General features: G+C 54.5%; 1 protein-coding gene across 1 annotated transcript in view; it reads right to left on the reverse strand.

Moving 5' to 3' along the window:
• Myh9 (myosin heavy chain 9) overlaps positions 1-16,634 on the reverse strand; it is an 82,421-nt gene that overhangs the window by 60,729 nt on the left and 5,058 nt on the right. The gene's annotated exons all lie outside the window — the stretch shown is intronic.

Consider the following 16,634-nt stretch of genomic DNA (forward strand, 5'->3'; position numbering starts at 1 on the left):
AGGCAAAGCAAGTACTCAACTTTGAATACACCCCCGGACCAGTAATTTTTTCAAAATGACACCAGAACTGAAAGAAACTGACCAAATCATGTTAAAAGCATGAACAAATGTGTTATGTATGATTTTAGTGCATTTTAAAAAAAAGACACACCAGAATTTTGTGTAGATTTCTTGCTCCTACACAGTAAAGGGGTGGGGGCAGAGTGTTTAGCTTGGGATGAGATGAAATCCCAGGAGCTGGAAAGGGGGCAGTTTACCCAGGATCTTATCAGCCATTGAGGAATGTGGACTTCATTGTAGGGACAAAGAGGGAAGAGGGGAGGATGACATCATGAGATTTGTATTTTAAAGAGATCACCCTTCCTGACCTTAGCTGAGGAGGTGGAAAAGTACCCTGCCAGGTCGGGAGGGCTGGCGACCTAAGGGGGAAGGCCAGCCTCCCTGCCTAGGCTGGGAGAGGGATCAAATGCTGTGAGAAGAGGCAGCAGCCAGATTCCACCTGTGACTCCAAAGAACCTGGCGCAGGGAGGGTCCTGGGACTTGACATTGCCTCGCCTCCACCCCCCAGGTGAGAAATGACTGTATCCCCGGAGCTCCAGGGCCAGTTCTGTCCAAAATATCTTGGGCACAGACCTCAGGTGTCACACTGACTGCGCGGTACTGTCCAACAGGGTCTCCCCAACTAAGAAGATACCGTCTCAGGGCCACGGATCCGCAGCCCCACGACTTCTGCATAGAAACCCTCTCTAAATGAGGGACCAAAATAGTCAGGGTGGGATGCAGTGAGCTGGGGACAGCCCAGTCACTCAGCATGGTAGCCCACCTGGCCTAGAGAAGCTACCTGGCCTCTGGAACACACCAAGTCCCTCACTCAGTGTCTCCCACCTCCCTTCCCAGCCCCTGGTCTGCCACACTCCACTCCAGAGCACAGCCTGTGCTCCCATGCCCGCCCAGGCAGGCTGGACGCCCTTCTAGATTTCTCCACTGTGCCGGCCCTCCAGGCACCTTTCCCTACACCTCTACTTCTCTGCCTGCCTCCCTGCCATCTGCCCCGAGACCTCCTGGAAGGCAGGACTGTCCCCTTGCCCCTCTTGTCCAAGCACTGACTGAGCCCAATGGTGGTGAACTGGCAGATGAGCCCCCATGATGTTGCTCACAGTACTTGACCCGTTTGCAGGTGCCTGGGTGTGTTTTCTGGGATCCTGGCTGTCCACAGAATGGCCATGCTGAGGGCCACCCCTACTGTCCTCAGGGCTAAGGTCCACAGGATGGAGGGAAAGGGGAGGAAGAAAGGAAGGACTGGGGTAGGCAGCTGTGGCCCAGAGCCGAGGCCGGCAGGCACAGGGCTGATCTGCAGATGAGCCTTCTGCATGGGCATGGCTTTGCCTTAAACTGGCTCAATATTTTTGCAGTGAGATCACACGTGGGTCTCACCTACTTGGTAATGAACTTTCACTCAGCCGCAAGAAACTGCAAAGAAAAGCAAGTTGCAGGAGCGCCGCCAATCTCACCTCCCCCAGGTCTGAGAGGGCTGACAGAACTCCTTGGCTGGGTTCTGGATGGAGGTGCTGGGCGCCTGCCAGCCCTCCTGCAGGTAACCCCCCTGAGCTGGGGGGGGGGGGGCTGCCCACACACGCAGGGGCAACCTGAGCCCTGCAGACTCCTGCAGCGAAGCGGTCCCTCCCCTTCGGTTCCGCTGATAGAATGGTTTTTTCTTACCTCAAACATGTGAGCACAGTTTGCTGAAACCCAAGGCAGAAAAATAACCATACTCAAAAGACTTAATTATACGGCCTCCGACTCAATGGGAAAGTGCAGAACGCTGGTTTTCTGAGCCCCCATCATGACTGCTGAGAAGTCCAGTGCAAGATCGGGAACTACAGTTTTTGAAGACCACTCAGTTCACAACCCACTAGACATTTGGGGTGTTTACTCTCTTTGTAATATTTAAAATAGTTTTCTATTTTAATTTCTCTTAATTTGTGCACGGTGGGGAGAGGTGCTGGATCAAACCCAGAGCCTCACCTGTGCTAGATTAAGTTCTGCAGCAATGAGCTCTGCTCCAGTCCCTAAGGAATGATTTTTAAAATGGGAGTTATATTGCCACTTCCACCGACAGCCTTCCTGCCTCTCCTCCTGGGAAGGAAGCTATAAGGCAGGGACAGAATCTGGTCACCACCAGGTCCTCACTGCCCAACATGAGGTGTGTGCTGAGTAAAACCTGATCTAAAGTGACCCAAAGCAATGGGGGAGTATACAGACTTCCCAAGGGTCCAAATTCCAGGAGTCAAGTCTTATAAAAATAAAATCTCTGCCGTCCATTCTCCCCGGTTTCCGGTACTGGGGTTTGAACCCAGAGGCACTCTTCCACAGAGCTATATCCCAGTCCTTTTTATTTTTTATTTTGAGACAAGAGTCTCACTAAGCTGCTGAGGCTGGCCCTGAACTTGGGATAGATCCTCCTGCCTCAGCCTCGCAAGCCACTGCAAATACAGGTGTGTGCCACCAACCTGGCTTCTGTCATACACATCTAAGTGACCAATGTTAAGCCCCATAACCCCAGACCTTACTGTGCAAACATCAGTGTGACTACCACACCGCTTGCCTCTCCCTTTAGGGGGTCAGAACAGGGCTTCTCGGTGACCGCCAAGGACCATGGTCACTGTCCTCCTGCCATTCCACTTACTGCCAGCTGTATCTGATGCACACTAATCTGTTCTGTTTCTAGGAGACACATGGCCGGCCACGGATCAGCAACAGTCTTCCTGAATCAAACAGTCATTTAAGTGGACTCTGATGAGCCTCATCCCTGAAAAGGAGAGGCTTCCCAAATGTGAATGTTCACGCTTGACCTTCACAGCCGCCTTAGAACCAGACGCGGGAGGCTGATGGATTGGGTGATAGATGCCAGACCCAACACTTAGCCAACAGAACACAAGTCAGGGTGACCTGGCCCCCTGGGCCTCAGTTTCTCCACCTGTAAATGGGACAATCGCAGCTGCCCCCAGGACAACCAGGAAGAACAGGAGAGGATGTGCAGGTGAGGTGCACCCCCACCCCACTGCCCAGATCTGGCTGCCAGGCCATCCCTGCCCCTCCTCTGTGCATTGTGGGCATCCAGCAGCCACCGATGGCACAGTGCTGAGTGGCCGTGGCAGGCCAGGCCCTCCCCCACAACCTCAGCCCCTTTCCAAGACGTCTGTGCCCGGGTGAGCTCACAATGAGTCAGTCAGAGACCAGAGAGGCTGCCCTCAGCCCCCTTCAGGGGCTCGGAGTCACATCCTGCCTAACCCAACTCAACGTGATTTATTCCACCCCAGGAATGCAGCTCATTTCCCAGAATTTGGTCAAGCCCTTCAGTCAAGGAGATTGATCCTGCAGGGTCTCTGTCCCCCTGCAGACTCAGCCACAGCAGCAGCCAGGAGTCCCTGCAAGACACAGCTGACCACAGACCCCCAGGAGAGAACACGGGGCCCAGACATCCCATGCTGGGCTCCAGTTTTGTTTAAATCTCAAACCACAGTGGAATTATACATGTGCGCACGTATGCATGCACGTGTGTGTGTGTGTGTGTGTATATATATATATATATTTATTTTTTGTGGTGCTGGGTTGGAACCAGAGCCTCACATGTGCTAGGAAAGCACCCTGCCATGAACTATATCCCCAGCTGTTTTTTAAAAATTTTAAATGTTGAACTTTTCATCACAAATGCAGACAAACATGTGGAACAAAAGCTTCATGAAATGATGTATACATGCTATGCACGCTGGTATTTTCCATTCAAGCCTATTTTATTTCACTTCTAAAAATACTGGCTGCCACCCACTGAAGCGATTTCCCGACCCACCATGAATCTCAGTTGACAGTGTGAAAAACCTGACTCAACCCTCACTGGGCAGAAGAGCCACAGACTACTCCAGTGACTGGCCCCAGATCACATGGTGAGTTAGGCCAGGCAGAACTCCAGTCCAAAGCCAAGGGGCATCTCTGTGGGGACCCAGCCCCAGGCAGGTAAGATGGCAGCTGCAGCAATTCAACAACCTGGCACTTGTCAGACACGCTCATCTCACAGGCTTAAATCGCGGGCTCCTGCCAACCTTGACAGAGCTAAGGTAGGTGCCATGCTGTCCCCTTTGCATAAACAGGAGGGACTCGGAGGCTCAGGGAGACTGACAGCATGGTGTGTGCACACCTGTACTCCCGGCTACTTGGGAGGCTGAGGTAGGAGGACTGCAAATTCACAGCCAGCCTCCGCAACTTACTGAGACCCTATTTCAAAATAAAAAATTAAAAGGGCTGGAGGTGTAGCTCAGTGACAGAATACTTGCAGGCAAGTATGTGTGAGGGCCCGAGTTCAAGCCTTAGGACCACCACCTAAAAAAAAAAAAAAACGAAGGAAAAAAATCCAGGTGGAAGAACAAAGAAGAGTCCAGGGTGACAACAGATCAAAGCTGGTTATATTCAATACAGTAAGACGCCACTCCATCTCCAGCCTAGCCCATGCTGGACGCCCAGAAGTGACAGGACAGCTAATCCGAGAGACGAGGGAGGCCTCTGTCCTGCGGAGGTGGGCGTGCTGCTTCCCAGCTATACCCCTGGGACAGTAGAACCTGAGTCTAGTGAACAGACCCTCATGCCTGATGTACTTGGCCCTTGACACACACACACACACACACACACACACACACACACACACGGTATCAACAAGAAAGCCAGGGTTTCTGTTTCCCTGAGGGAATGTGCTGAAGGTGTGAACCTGTGTCTGACATCGAGGGGGCAAAGGGCTCAAGTGCAGTCCATGGACTTCCTGGAGACCCCTTGTTCCCAGCTCGAAGCGGGGAGGCACTGTGGCCCCCTTTCCCACCAAGGTTAAGGCATGAGGACCTGGAGAGGGACCCCTCCTTCCTTACCCTCTAAAGACACAGTGGTCTCGTGAAGAGGTCTGTGGGGTTGTGCCCAGGACCATCCACAGTGGGAGTCTGTGTGGGAGAGGAAGAGAGGTCACTGCCCCTGGGCCACAACAAGCCCCCTAACAGCCTGGCCTCCAAGAAGAAACCTGAGACTGAAGGGCTTCCTGTATCTCCTCCCCACTTTTCTGCCCCACGGGACTTTCTCAGCTGAGCCAGTGGTGCCAGCCCTGGGCACGAGAAGGCACACAGAGCAGAGCCAAGCTTTCCAGAGAAGCTGGGGGACAAGTGGCATCCGCCTGCCCAGGGAAGACGATCCAGATACAGACAATGGAGTAAAGATGAAATCCATTTATCTCACACTTAGGAGAATAATTAACTTACAGTTCCTGGAGCGGCCTGCATGGCACCCTTGTCTGAGGCTGGCCAAGAGCAGGGAGCTGCTGGCAGGATGACCTCAGCACGTCCTTCACCAGCAATCTGGCTGCTGCTTATTTTACCACCCACCAAGAATCGCTCCTCTACCAGAACCACAGTCTGGTTCCAAAGTGGCCAAGGCTGCACTTGAGAAGAGGAAGAAACGGCACTGCCCCGAGCTGCAGCTTGGGCCACACCATCCCACTGGGGGCTGAGCCCTGCCCCGCCCCGTGCACACACCTGTGCAAGAAGACACACCCACACAGGGATGGTTACACACATGCACCCCAGAGCGGGCTGGGGTCAGGGCAGAACCTGGGGCTCTCCTGAGTCAGGCTGGCCTGGATGTGGGTGCCACATCCTGCACTCACTGGGTAACTGGCCCAGTTATTTAATCATTCTGAGCCTCCCTTCCTTCACCTGTGAAACGGGAATTACCAAGCCCCCTTCGTAGGACAGTGTGGACAACTAAGTAAGAGCCACTGGTGCTGTGTTCCGAGAGCTTCCCAAGTGACCGCCCTGGATACAGCAGCCCTCTGAGGTGGGGGTGTCTGAAACCCGGCTGTTGTTGGCGTCTGCATTCTGCAGGTCTCACTGGGGACTCTGACCCCTGCCCCTGAAGATGCACAGGGACATCTTGCCAAGGAGGTAGGACCTGACAAACAGCAGCTGTGATGTGACAGGAAGAGGTGACCGCAGAGGGGACCCTGAGCTTCCCTGCCCCACAGCAGAGACGGCCTGCTCCTGACGCCCCTCAGACTTCCCTCCAGACACCTCTGAACCTGACTGCTCTAGGAGGGCGGGTCGTCCCCCGTCACTGCTCCTCCCCTGTCTCGGAGGGGAGGGCCCAGAACAACCAGGAGTCCAGGACTCCCAGCCCACCACAACCAATCGGGAATGTCCCGGGGTCTGGGCACCACAAAGCTGCCTGGTAGAGCAGGAAGAGCCAGAGTCTGGCCCCAGCCCCTGACGGTGGCTCAGGTCTGCAGGAGGATCACATTCTTTACATTCCTGTCTGAAAGCCAGAAGAAAGGGGCTGGGCCGGCGGGCGGGGCGGGGATCCACTCTCAAACCAGAGATGATTAAAGCCTGGACTTGTCCAGGAGGGGAAGAGCCGCCCTCCCTCCGAAGCCTCCCTGGAACACACTGCTCTTCCAAGAACACGTGTGATCCTGCAGTGGCCAGAGTTCAGGGCCTTGCACCTGGAAGCCCCCTCAGCCCGGCATCCCGTCTCCCCACCGTGAGGGCACAAGGCTCCAGGCCTCTGTCAGTTCCTCAGTCTCAGGCTGAATGGAGGCCACTATCCTCCTCCTGATGAGAGAAGCCCAGCACTCACTGCAGATGGAGCAAGGGAGGAGTGGGGACAGTGGGGGAGGAGAGCGGCACTGGGGGGGGGGGGCGGCGTGCGGGTTCCACAGAGCCTGCAGCTAGGCAAGTGGATCTGTGACAAAGCTCCCAAGGCTTGGCTTGGCGCTATACAGCCTCCTCCTCCTCCACAGGAACCCGGTGGGGGTGGAGGCCGGCTGTGCAGAAGGCAGGCTGAACAGCATGCTGGTGGGCTGGGGAGGAGGCTGCGGGGGAGGCCAAGAGAGAAGAACAGGAGCCAGGTGCCCCCGGGGAATAGGAGGGCGTACCCCACCCTGCCTGCCCACCCGCACTGCTGGCCACCTGAGGGTCTCAGACGAAGAGGGAGGGCTGGATTTGACACCTGGCACTACGAGGCCAACAAGGAACCACTGTTGCACAGTCGCACAGTCTATGAAACCCAATGTCACAAACATCACCCACACCAGTTTAAGTGACGTGAGAAGGGGCGGGGGGGGGGGGGTAGACGTGGAACATAACTGGCCTGAAAATCAGAATCTGGGAAAGGATCTTAGATCCTCACTTGCTACCTGGTCTTGTTAGGTTCCTGGAGTCTCAACATTCCCTGCTATAAAATGGGGATGCTAATACTGCCACCCTCACGGGATTGTGAGACTTTAATTATAATAACCTGGATATGGCATAAAGCTTTATAAAGTGATAGGAAAAACAGATTAAAATAGATTGGGGGGGGTGACTGGGGATTGAACCTGGGAGCTCTGTACCATTAAGCCACATCCCCAGCCCTTTTTCTTTTTATTTTGAGTCAGGATATTGGTAAACTGCTCAGGCTGGCCTTGAACTTACAATTCTCCAGACACTGGGACCACAGGCGTGCATCACTGCGCCACTAAAAAAGGTTTTTGTTTTTTTTTTTTTTTTTGAACAGGAATTAAACTCAAAGGCACTAGAACCCTGAGCCATACCCCCAGCCCTATTTGAATTTTATTTAGAGATAGGGTCGCACTGAGTTGCTGAGGCTGGCTTGAACTTGCAATCCTCCTGCCTCAGCCTCCTGGGCCGCTGGGATTACGGGCGGGCGCCACGGTGCCTAAAATAGATTCTTAATATATAAGAAATCTCCGTGCTGGGCAAACTGCACATGAATGAATCAGTAACTGAGCACCAAAACCCTCTGTGGTATTTCTTCTTCTCCTCACACACAGATAGGGAAAACTGAGGCACAAGGTGGCAGAACCTGCCCAGGGCCGTCAGCTGGCAAGTGGGAGAGTGGGGGTGAGGGCAATGGGCATGAGCAGGAGGCAGCAGGGGAGGCGAGAGAGGGGAACAGAACCCAGACGCTCCCTTCATGGCCGCAGAAGCCAGGGAAGTAGAGCCCTCTACCCAAGGGCGCTCGGAGGAGCTGAACCAGGTCTGGATGACCCACATTCGGGGTTGAGAACCTTCTCTTGTCTCCCAAGCACACAGGGAGGGCGTGGGACAAATCCTGGTGGTGACCCTGCAAGCGGAAGCGAGCTCAGCATGTCAGCTGGGTGGCCCTGCCCTGCGGGCTGGAAGCAGTGGACCCAGGCGTGGCACTCTGCAGGCTGAAGACCAGCTCAGTGGGTAGAGTGCTTGCTTCGTGCACAAGGCCCGGGGTTCAATCCCCAGCACAAAGAAGAAGGCGGCGGCGGCAAACTGCAGTTTGGCACCCAACACTGGCCAGCAGCGCAGCTAAAGTTACAGTCCTGCGCCAATTTTCTACTCCTTGTTGGAGTATAAAGGGTTCATGGGGAGGGACCATCTCCAAGGACACCTAGCCCAGGAGCACTGGGCAGAAGGCAGGGTGGACCAGGGCCCCTGAAGGCGAGGCGAGGCGTCACTAAAGGGATCCCAAGTGGAACCAGGGAGCAAGGGGAGGGAAGCAGGACGGAGGAGGAGGTGCAGAGGCAGGTGCGGGGAGGGCCTGAGGTTGACGGGTCCCTCATGAACCAGACATGACTGACTGTCCACATGACTGTCAGCTGCCCAGAGGACACCCAGAAGCAGGTTTCATCAACCCGTTCACAGGTGAGAAACTGGGACCCAAGCAGTTAGGTAAACAAATGGCAGAGCAGCATCCTGGAGGCAGGACTCGGGGCTCCTCCTCAATGAAAAAAGGTCAGTGGAATGTCCCTGGGCACCCAGAGCTCCATTCTGAGCCACGGTCTGCCTCTGTGCACACACCCTCCCCCTCACAGACTGGACATCTCCGCCAGTTGTTGAAGCCTTAACCCCCAGGACTTCCGAATGTGACATTTGGAAATGAGGCCTTAAAAGAGGTAATTAAATTAAAGCAAGGTCCTAGGGGTGGACACTAATCCAGCATGATTAGCGTCCTGACATGAGACCAGGATACGGGCAGGCACAGAGGCCACGTGAGGACACAGGAGAAACAGGCTGCCCACAGGCTGAGGAGCAAGGCCTCACAGGAAGCCAACCTCCGAACCTCGATCTTGGACCTCCCCCTCCAGAAGTGTGAGAATCCATTCCTGCTGCCCACACCCCCAATTTGTGGCGCTTTCTTAGGACAGTCCCAGCAAGCTGACACCTGCCCCTCACTTGACTCCTGTTCTCCATGCAAGTGCCATGGAGAGGCCACAGCGAGGGGGTGGGCAGTGCCCTCAGAGTCCCCCGCTAGCATGGAAACCACAAGGACTTCAGTGGCTCTATTGAATGAAGCATCCCAGAACCTAGAACAGTGTCAGATAAACCAGAGGAAAATGGGGTTTAGTCCAGTTGCACCTTCTGGAGGTCCACCTCCTCCTCCCACTTTCTCTCTTCCTGTGCCTGCTCTCCCTCCTCCAATATAATCACTAGCAAATGTCAGCCTAGTGGCTCACACCTGTGCTCCCAGCAACTCAGAAGGCTGAGGCAGGAGGATCACAAGTTTGAGGCCCACCTGGGCAACTTAGCCAGACCCTGACTCAAAAAATAAGAAGCAGCTGGGTATGGGGGTGCACGCCTGTGATCCCAGTGACTTGGGAGGCTGAGGCAGGAGGATCACAAATTCCAGGCCAGCCTCAGCAACTCAGCAGGACCCTGACTTTAGATAAAAAATTAAAAGGGCTGGGGATGTGGCTCAGTGGTAAAGCGCCTCTGGGTTCAATTCCTAGTACCAAAAAACACAAATAAATAGAGCTGACAGAGCACCCCCGGTTCAATCACCAATATCACAAAAAAACAAACCAGCCAACCCAAAAGCCTGGCTGGCTAGTAAGTATTTTTAAATAGTATATATACTTTTAAAGATAGTCTTCAGCAAAACAGCAAAAAAGATGACAGGAGTGAAGGAACGAGACACCTCACCTCACAGGGAGGGAGCATCGTGGCCGACCAAGTCCTGAAATCCTCCAAGGGTGTTTTATTATTACTAATTTCAAAGCAAGACGCCAGTGGGTGGCAAAAACAGCTTGGGTTAGGGTTCACTTCGTTGTTCTTGCTTTGGGTACACATTTAAGGGGACGGGGTCACTGAGGAGACACCGTGACAAACCTCAACCCAAGAGGCCTGGCACCAAACTGCAAGCAGAGGAGGGGTGTGAGGGGCCAGGTGAAGCCTAAAACACCCAGGGCCCAGGACAGCGCCCCTCCCCAGGTCCCAGGCCCCTTCGTCCCTCTGCAGCAGGCACCCGCGAGTCTTCGGCTCTTTCCCAAACCCAGCTCCTCTCCTGCTAAGACAGCAGCAGACTTCAGGTCGGACCGCCTGGGTCCGAGCTGGGCTGGGGAAGAAAGGGCAGCGCTGCACCTGGCAAGGAAGAACACAAGGCCAACCAGCCCTCCAGCCCAGCGTCCAGCCAGGGCCACCAGCCTCTCCCCCGTGCCCAGCCACCCTCACAACAAGCCTATATTGGCTCAAAAGCAGCCACTAGGATTCTGAAACTTCCTCTTTACAACAAAACTAAACTGTTGCAATTTACTGCTACAATCCTTGAATCCTGCCAGGGAGGAGGGCCGCAGCAGAGCCCAAGGTGCCTGCTGTGGCATCTGGACCCTTCAGAGACCTCCACCTCCATCCTCACCCCCCACGGCCTCCTACCCACTTTCTCTGCCAGGGCCTCCCAGGGGGCTGGGCCCCCCCTCCCCCTAGGGGGCTTTCTGGCCCGGGCCTTGTTGCCACCAGCACACACCAGGCGGGCAGCGGCAGGTGGAAGATCTTCTCCAAGGAGCTCTGGAAAGACTGCCCAGCTCCGGGGTCCACATCGCTAAGCTTTCTCACCACTAATGACAAAGTGGTTTTACGTGTTTTCCATCAGCTGGATTTAGGCACCCAGAAAGCCACCTTGTCCTCTGACCCAGCTCACACCACAACACCACAGGGAAGCACTTGCTATTCCCCAGTCTAGACCCAAGCCCCCCCAAGAGCACAACCAGGACCTCTCAGGCACCTGTGGCCTGGCCTGGCCCGCAGAAAGCTAGGTGGATGCTCAGGAGGTATCTGCTGAATGAATGAATTTCCAAGAGTCAATAAAACTCATGGAACTTTCTGGCAATGTAAATAATGATTCTTCCCCTCAGTGGACCATAACATGGCGGTTAAAATATTCATTGTGGAGATTGCTACCACATAGGAAACTTCATATTCTAGCCGATAAGTGAGAACACACAGTATCCATTCTGCTTATGTAAAATTACATGTGTGTGGACAGGAAACCCAGAGAGACGCAAGAGTGGCCGGGGTGAGGGGGAAACGCGCTTCCTGCCAGCTCCGTTGCTATAACCCTCACCCTATAAACAACTTACTCCTTACTTGTCCTGAAAGGGAAACTGATCCAATAACGATGATGCCTCTCAATATTCTGTGAAAAAAATCTCACCCCAAGTCCTTTGGGAATGATTCGCACACAAGCAGAGGGCACAGGGAGAATTCCCAGCATTAGTCCACCGGAGATTAATGACCTGGGAGTGGAGGCCTGCACTCCCACTTCCCAGGAAATGGCGCAAGGAAGCCTGGCTTAATGGGCTACCCCGGCCTGTGAGGGAGCTGGGCCCAGGAGCTCCCAAGAAAAACCTTTTACCAGCCCAGATGACTCACAAGGCTTTGGGCACCCTGAATCACCTCTGAACAGAACTTCGATGGCGTCTGAGTGACTGAACAAGGTCCTAGCCCTGAGCCCTGGACAAGCCCTGCCCTGTCCACACCTTGCAATCGATCAGTTCAGATGCAGCCTCCTCCAGGCAGTCCTCTCAGCCTCCCCAGGCTCCCGGCACCTGTACCTGCTAGAAGACATCAGCTCCCAGAAACGAGGCTCCACGTCTCCCTCCCCTCGCACCCCAGCACCTGGCCCAGTGCCTTGCACACAGGGAGAGTTGAATATGGCCACCGAGGGACAAAGGGTGGGACAGGCAGACACATGAAAGCAAGAATGCAAGTTTGCAGATGCCGAGAGGAGCCCACCAGGAGAAGGTGGCAGGCCTCAGGCCCCTGGCCTGGGCAGTACCTGGGGCCCAGCCAAAGTAGGCAGGCACAGCAGGAATCCTTCAGGCCTGGATTCACGCCAGCAGCCCTTCTCTTCACCTGCCTTCCCTGAGGACCAGTCACACTCACTTGAAATAGTCGCTTGGAGTTAAAGGTGAAGCCGGTAGCCAAGGCAACACGGCGACCCCATTGAGTGGGCAGCTCAGCATGGAACGCAGGCCCCATTCCACCAGGGGCCAGAGCTCCGTGCCTCTGACAACCTCTGGGCCAACTGGCAAGGGGGGAGGCACATGCCCCTCATGGGTGCCCACCCGCAAGGCAAGGGCATCTATGGGGCCACTCCTCCAACTACAGTCAGCACCAGAGTCTGACCCCTGCATGATGACCTCATCTGCAAAATGGGATGATTTCCTACCTCATGGGAACAAGGGGAGAACTCAGTGAATCAAACCACACAAAAGTATGAGCCCAGCACACACAGGAGCCCCACAAACTTAACCATGACGATTATCAACAAAGCTGGGGCCACAGCTCTGCCCACCCCTGTCCTTTCCTCCCTTGCCCCCTCCCATATCTTCCCTCTTCCTCGTGGGCAACTCCAGCCTCCAGGAACCTGGCTCCAGATGCTAAAAGTCCCTGACCACTCAGACACCCCGGGCCCGCCTGCTGTCAAGTCCCCACCTCCTGACTCCCTATTAGAAGGAAAGGCTCCTTGGGGCCAGGGAATTCTTTCAGCCTTCCAACTCTGGTGAAGCCACACCAAAGCCAGCACGGTGCAGGACACACAGCAAGACCTCGAGGAGTCCCTGTCAACTGATGGCAAAGAAACTGGAGGGCCATTCCCTTACACTCAATAGTGGGCTCTTAAATATTAAAAACCAGGGCTGGGGACGCAGCTCAGTGGCAGGGCATGTGCTTATTGGCAGGCTCAGGCCGGGTTCAATCCCCAACACCAGTGGGGGAAAGGAGGAAGAGGAGGAAGAAAAACAATTCAAACTTTGAAACATCCCCCACCACCACCTTTCTCACCCCAGGGATTCCCAAGTGCGTCCCCAGCCCCGCTGGGAGGCATCATTACAAGGCACGCCTGAGTCTTTGGCCGCCTGGGCCTCTCTGTCCCCCAGCCCCAGCCCATACCTGAAGCAAAGGCATCAGGGAGACTCCAGTCCCATTCACAAAACAAGGACTGGAGGCTGACTGTGCCAGGCGCGAGGCTGCGGCCTGGGAACAGCGATAAAAGGGACCTGCTTTGACCTCCAGCTCCTCACAGCCCAGTGAGCTCTAAACAGCTCCCTCCTTCTGCCCAGGGGACTAAGTCACCCAAACTTCCAAAGCCTCGGCTCTTTGTGTTTATCAGACAGGAAGCTGCCCTCTGCAGCCCAGTGACTTCACGTAGAACACAGGAAGCAGTGGCTTCTGCGCAAGGACAACTCCAAATAAAGGTGCCTCCATGGCTATTTCCTTCAATGCTCTGGCCAGCTCTGAGCGGCCTGACCATTGTGTGGCATCAGGCTAGGAGCAAGCTGCTGGCCTGGGAAGCCCTGGCACCAAGGCCACTCGGTGCCTGCCGCCTGCTGGCAGCCTACTCCCGTCATCTCAGCCACCGCACCTCGTTGTCAAGGGACACCTTGTGGGACAAACTTAAAATCTCTAAAACTCAAACATATTTCCTACCACCCGAGGATAAATGCTGCTGTCCATAATACAACACGGAGGAGGACGACGAGGACAAGGACATTTCACACAGATTCACAGTCCTCAGAGGCAGGCAGCTTGTGCTGGGGAGGCGGAAGCTCACTGGGAGGCAGAGCCTGGGGGGTCCCGGGTCTGCCTGCCCCCAAGCCCTTGCCCTGCTCCCTGTACCACGGGTTCTAGGTTGAGAATCCGTCACCAGAGAAGTTGAGCGAGTCAAAGTTACTGGAAGCCCCGACGGGCCTGGTGAGAGGACAGTGGGAGCCATGGCTTTCTGAGTGGCCCACCCCTGCCTGGCACCACCCCATGCGAGCTACTGGCTTTTCTGAGCCCTGGGAACTTCCAGCCCAATGGCCCCACCCACCTGGAAGAAGTTCAGAGAAACCCAAATCCCTCTCCCATTCTTTAACCTCCTCCCGCAAAGGAAAAGACTGGGGTGCGGAAGAGGACCTGGGTGGAAAGACCCAGGAGCCGAGCGTGTTGCTGGCTAAACCACATGGAGCAGAGGGGATGGAGTCACTTAAAAACTCTGAAACGCAGCCTCCTGGGTTTGAGAGGGAGAACTGGGGCTGCGTGAAACCAGGAGCCAAGGTTTCCTACCAGTTCACAGAAGGAGCCTTGGCAAGCCACTCCTTCTTTAAGTGGGAAAAAATAATTATTTTTTTTTTAACTAGCCAGGGACGGAGGTACACGCCTATAAACCCAGCGACTCAGGAGGCTAAAGCAGGAGAACTTAAAGTTCAAGCCCAGCCTTGACAAATGAGCGGGACCCTGTCTCAAAAAAAAAAAAAAAAAAAGGGTGGGGCAGTAGCTCAGTGGTACAGCCCCCTGAGTTCAACCCCCAGAACCGAAGGAGCAAACAAAGAAGAACTGAAGTTAAAATGAAAGGAGGAAGAAAACCTCAGGCCCAAGTTTCCAACATGTAAATGTCCCTTTGGTCAGTGACAACCTTCTACAAGAAAGAAATCAGCTACAGCTCCCCACACTGGAGGGCAGGCATCGCAAGGGCCCACAGGGCAAGAGGGGCCTCCCCAGAAGGCCCCTTCTCCTCTGCCATAAGGACCTGGAGGTCCGGGGGAAAGGTGGCTGCAAAAAGGGACTTCAGGGTGGGGCAAGAACAGCTACCTTCAAACCTCTGCACAGGCCTGGGCCCAACCTGCCTGGGCAGGAAGTCACACCCTTCAGTGGTGACTTCCTTCCCAGGTCCTGTGAGGCTCCCTGCAGCCACAGCAGGAGGGATGCAGAGGCAGACAGCTGCAGGAGAGTCCTCAGTCTGAGGCAGCCAGGGCCCTGCTCCGGCCACCTGCCTGGGCACTGACTCACCCAGGCTTGAAGGGGGCAAAACAGGGCCCAGTTCCAGCACAGCCAGCCTCAGTTCTTTTTTAAAGACTCGCATCAGACCCAGGCGGCAGCTCCCCCTGTGCCCTAAAAGGGGCAGGTAGGGGCACTGGGGGCAGATCCATGCCACAGGGCATCCCCCTCACAAACCACCTGCCCATGTGGAGGCAGGCTCATCGTGTGCTTGAGTGACTCAGCCACTCCTCACGCTGCCTTGCAGGGCCCAGGCCTGCTCAGGACTCTGGTAGGGTCTTCCACAGCCTTCCCTAGGGAAAGGAGCCCACCAGGCTGCGGCAGCATCTCCAGCACCCACTATCAAAAACTGAGGCAGGCCTTCCTGGAGCAGAGGGTCAGGGTCCTCCCACCCACAATGCCCCTTGATCACATTTTCTCAAGAAGGTGGGCTTTCCCCGTGTTGTTAATGCAGAAAAAACACAGGCCAGATGTCTGGGAGACAACTGAGCTGGAAGAGAAAGGGGCTCTATATAGTGAGGCAATGACCTCAAGTTAAAAAAGAGGAAGACCAGGGGACCCAGTGGTGCACACCTGCAACCCCAGCAACTTGGGAGGCTGAGGCAGAAGGATCTCCAGTTTGAGGTCAGTCTCAGCTACCTAGGGAGACCCTGTTTCAAAAGACTGGGGGTATACCTCAGTGGTAAAGCACACTGGATTCCATCCCCAGTACCAAAATAAACAGATAAATAAAAAATAGAGAAAAGGACCCAAGCGAAGGTCTGATTTAGCCTTCTGGTCATGGTGGGCTTCCTGGGACAAAAGGACAGAGCTAGGCAAACTGTGGGAACCCTGGTATCCCAAAATTCTTTCCAGAAGCACATGTGGGCTTCCTTTTTTCATAAACAAAGAAAACTAATCATTTACCAATTCCCAGAACATGAGGGAGTAGAGATCAGTTAATGGCCTAAGAGGTCACTGTAGCAAAAATGTGAACTGTTAAGAATACAACAGAACCGGGCTGGGGATACAGCTCCGCTGGTAGAGTCGGTAGAGCGCTTACCTCTCCTGCACAAGGCCCAGCACCACAAAAAAAAAAAAGAGAGAGAGAGAGAGAGACAGAGAATACAACAGGGGCTGGGGTTGTGGCTCAGAGGTAGAGCACTTGCCTAGCATGCATGAGACACTGGGTTCTATCTCCAGCACCACATAAAATACACACACACACACACACACACACACACACACACACACAAGAATACAACAGAACCAAACAGTTTTCAAGCACTTCTAAGACCCTCTGTCCTTCCCTGCAAGTGGTCAGCACTGAATATGAAATTTACAACCTAGGGCAATGCAGCTTAAAGATGAGACTGGTCAACCAGCCCACTTATTATTTTGTGTGTGTGTGTGTGTGTGTTGCTGGGGATCGAACCCATGGCCTTGTACATGTGAGGCAAGCACTCTGCCAACTGAGTTACATCCCCAGCACCCCCTTGTTATTTTTTAAATACATTTATTTTTATTTATTTTTTTATGTGGTGATATTGAACCCAGGGCCTC

Source organism: Callospermophilus lateralis, chromosome 4 (genome assembly GCF_048772815.1).
Source record: "Callospermophilus lateralis isolate mCalLat2 chromosome 4, mCalLat2.hap1, whole genome shotgun sequence".
NCBI lineage: Eukaryota > Metazoa > Chordata > Mammalia > Rodentia > Sciuridae > Callospermophilus > Callospermophilus lateralis.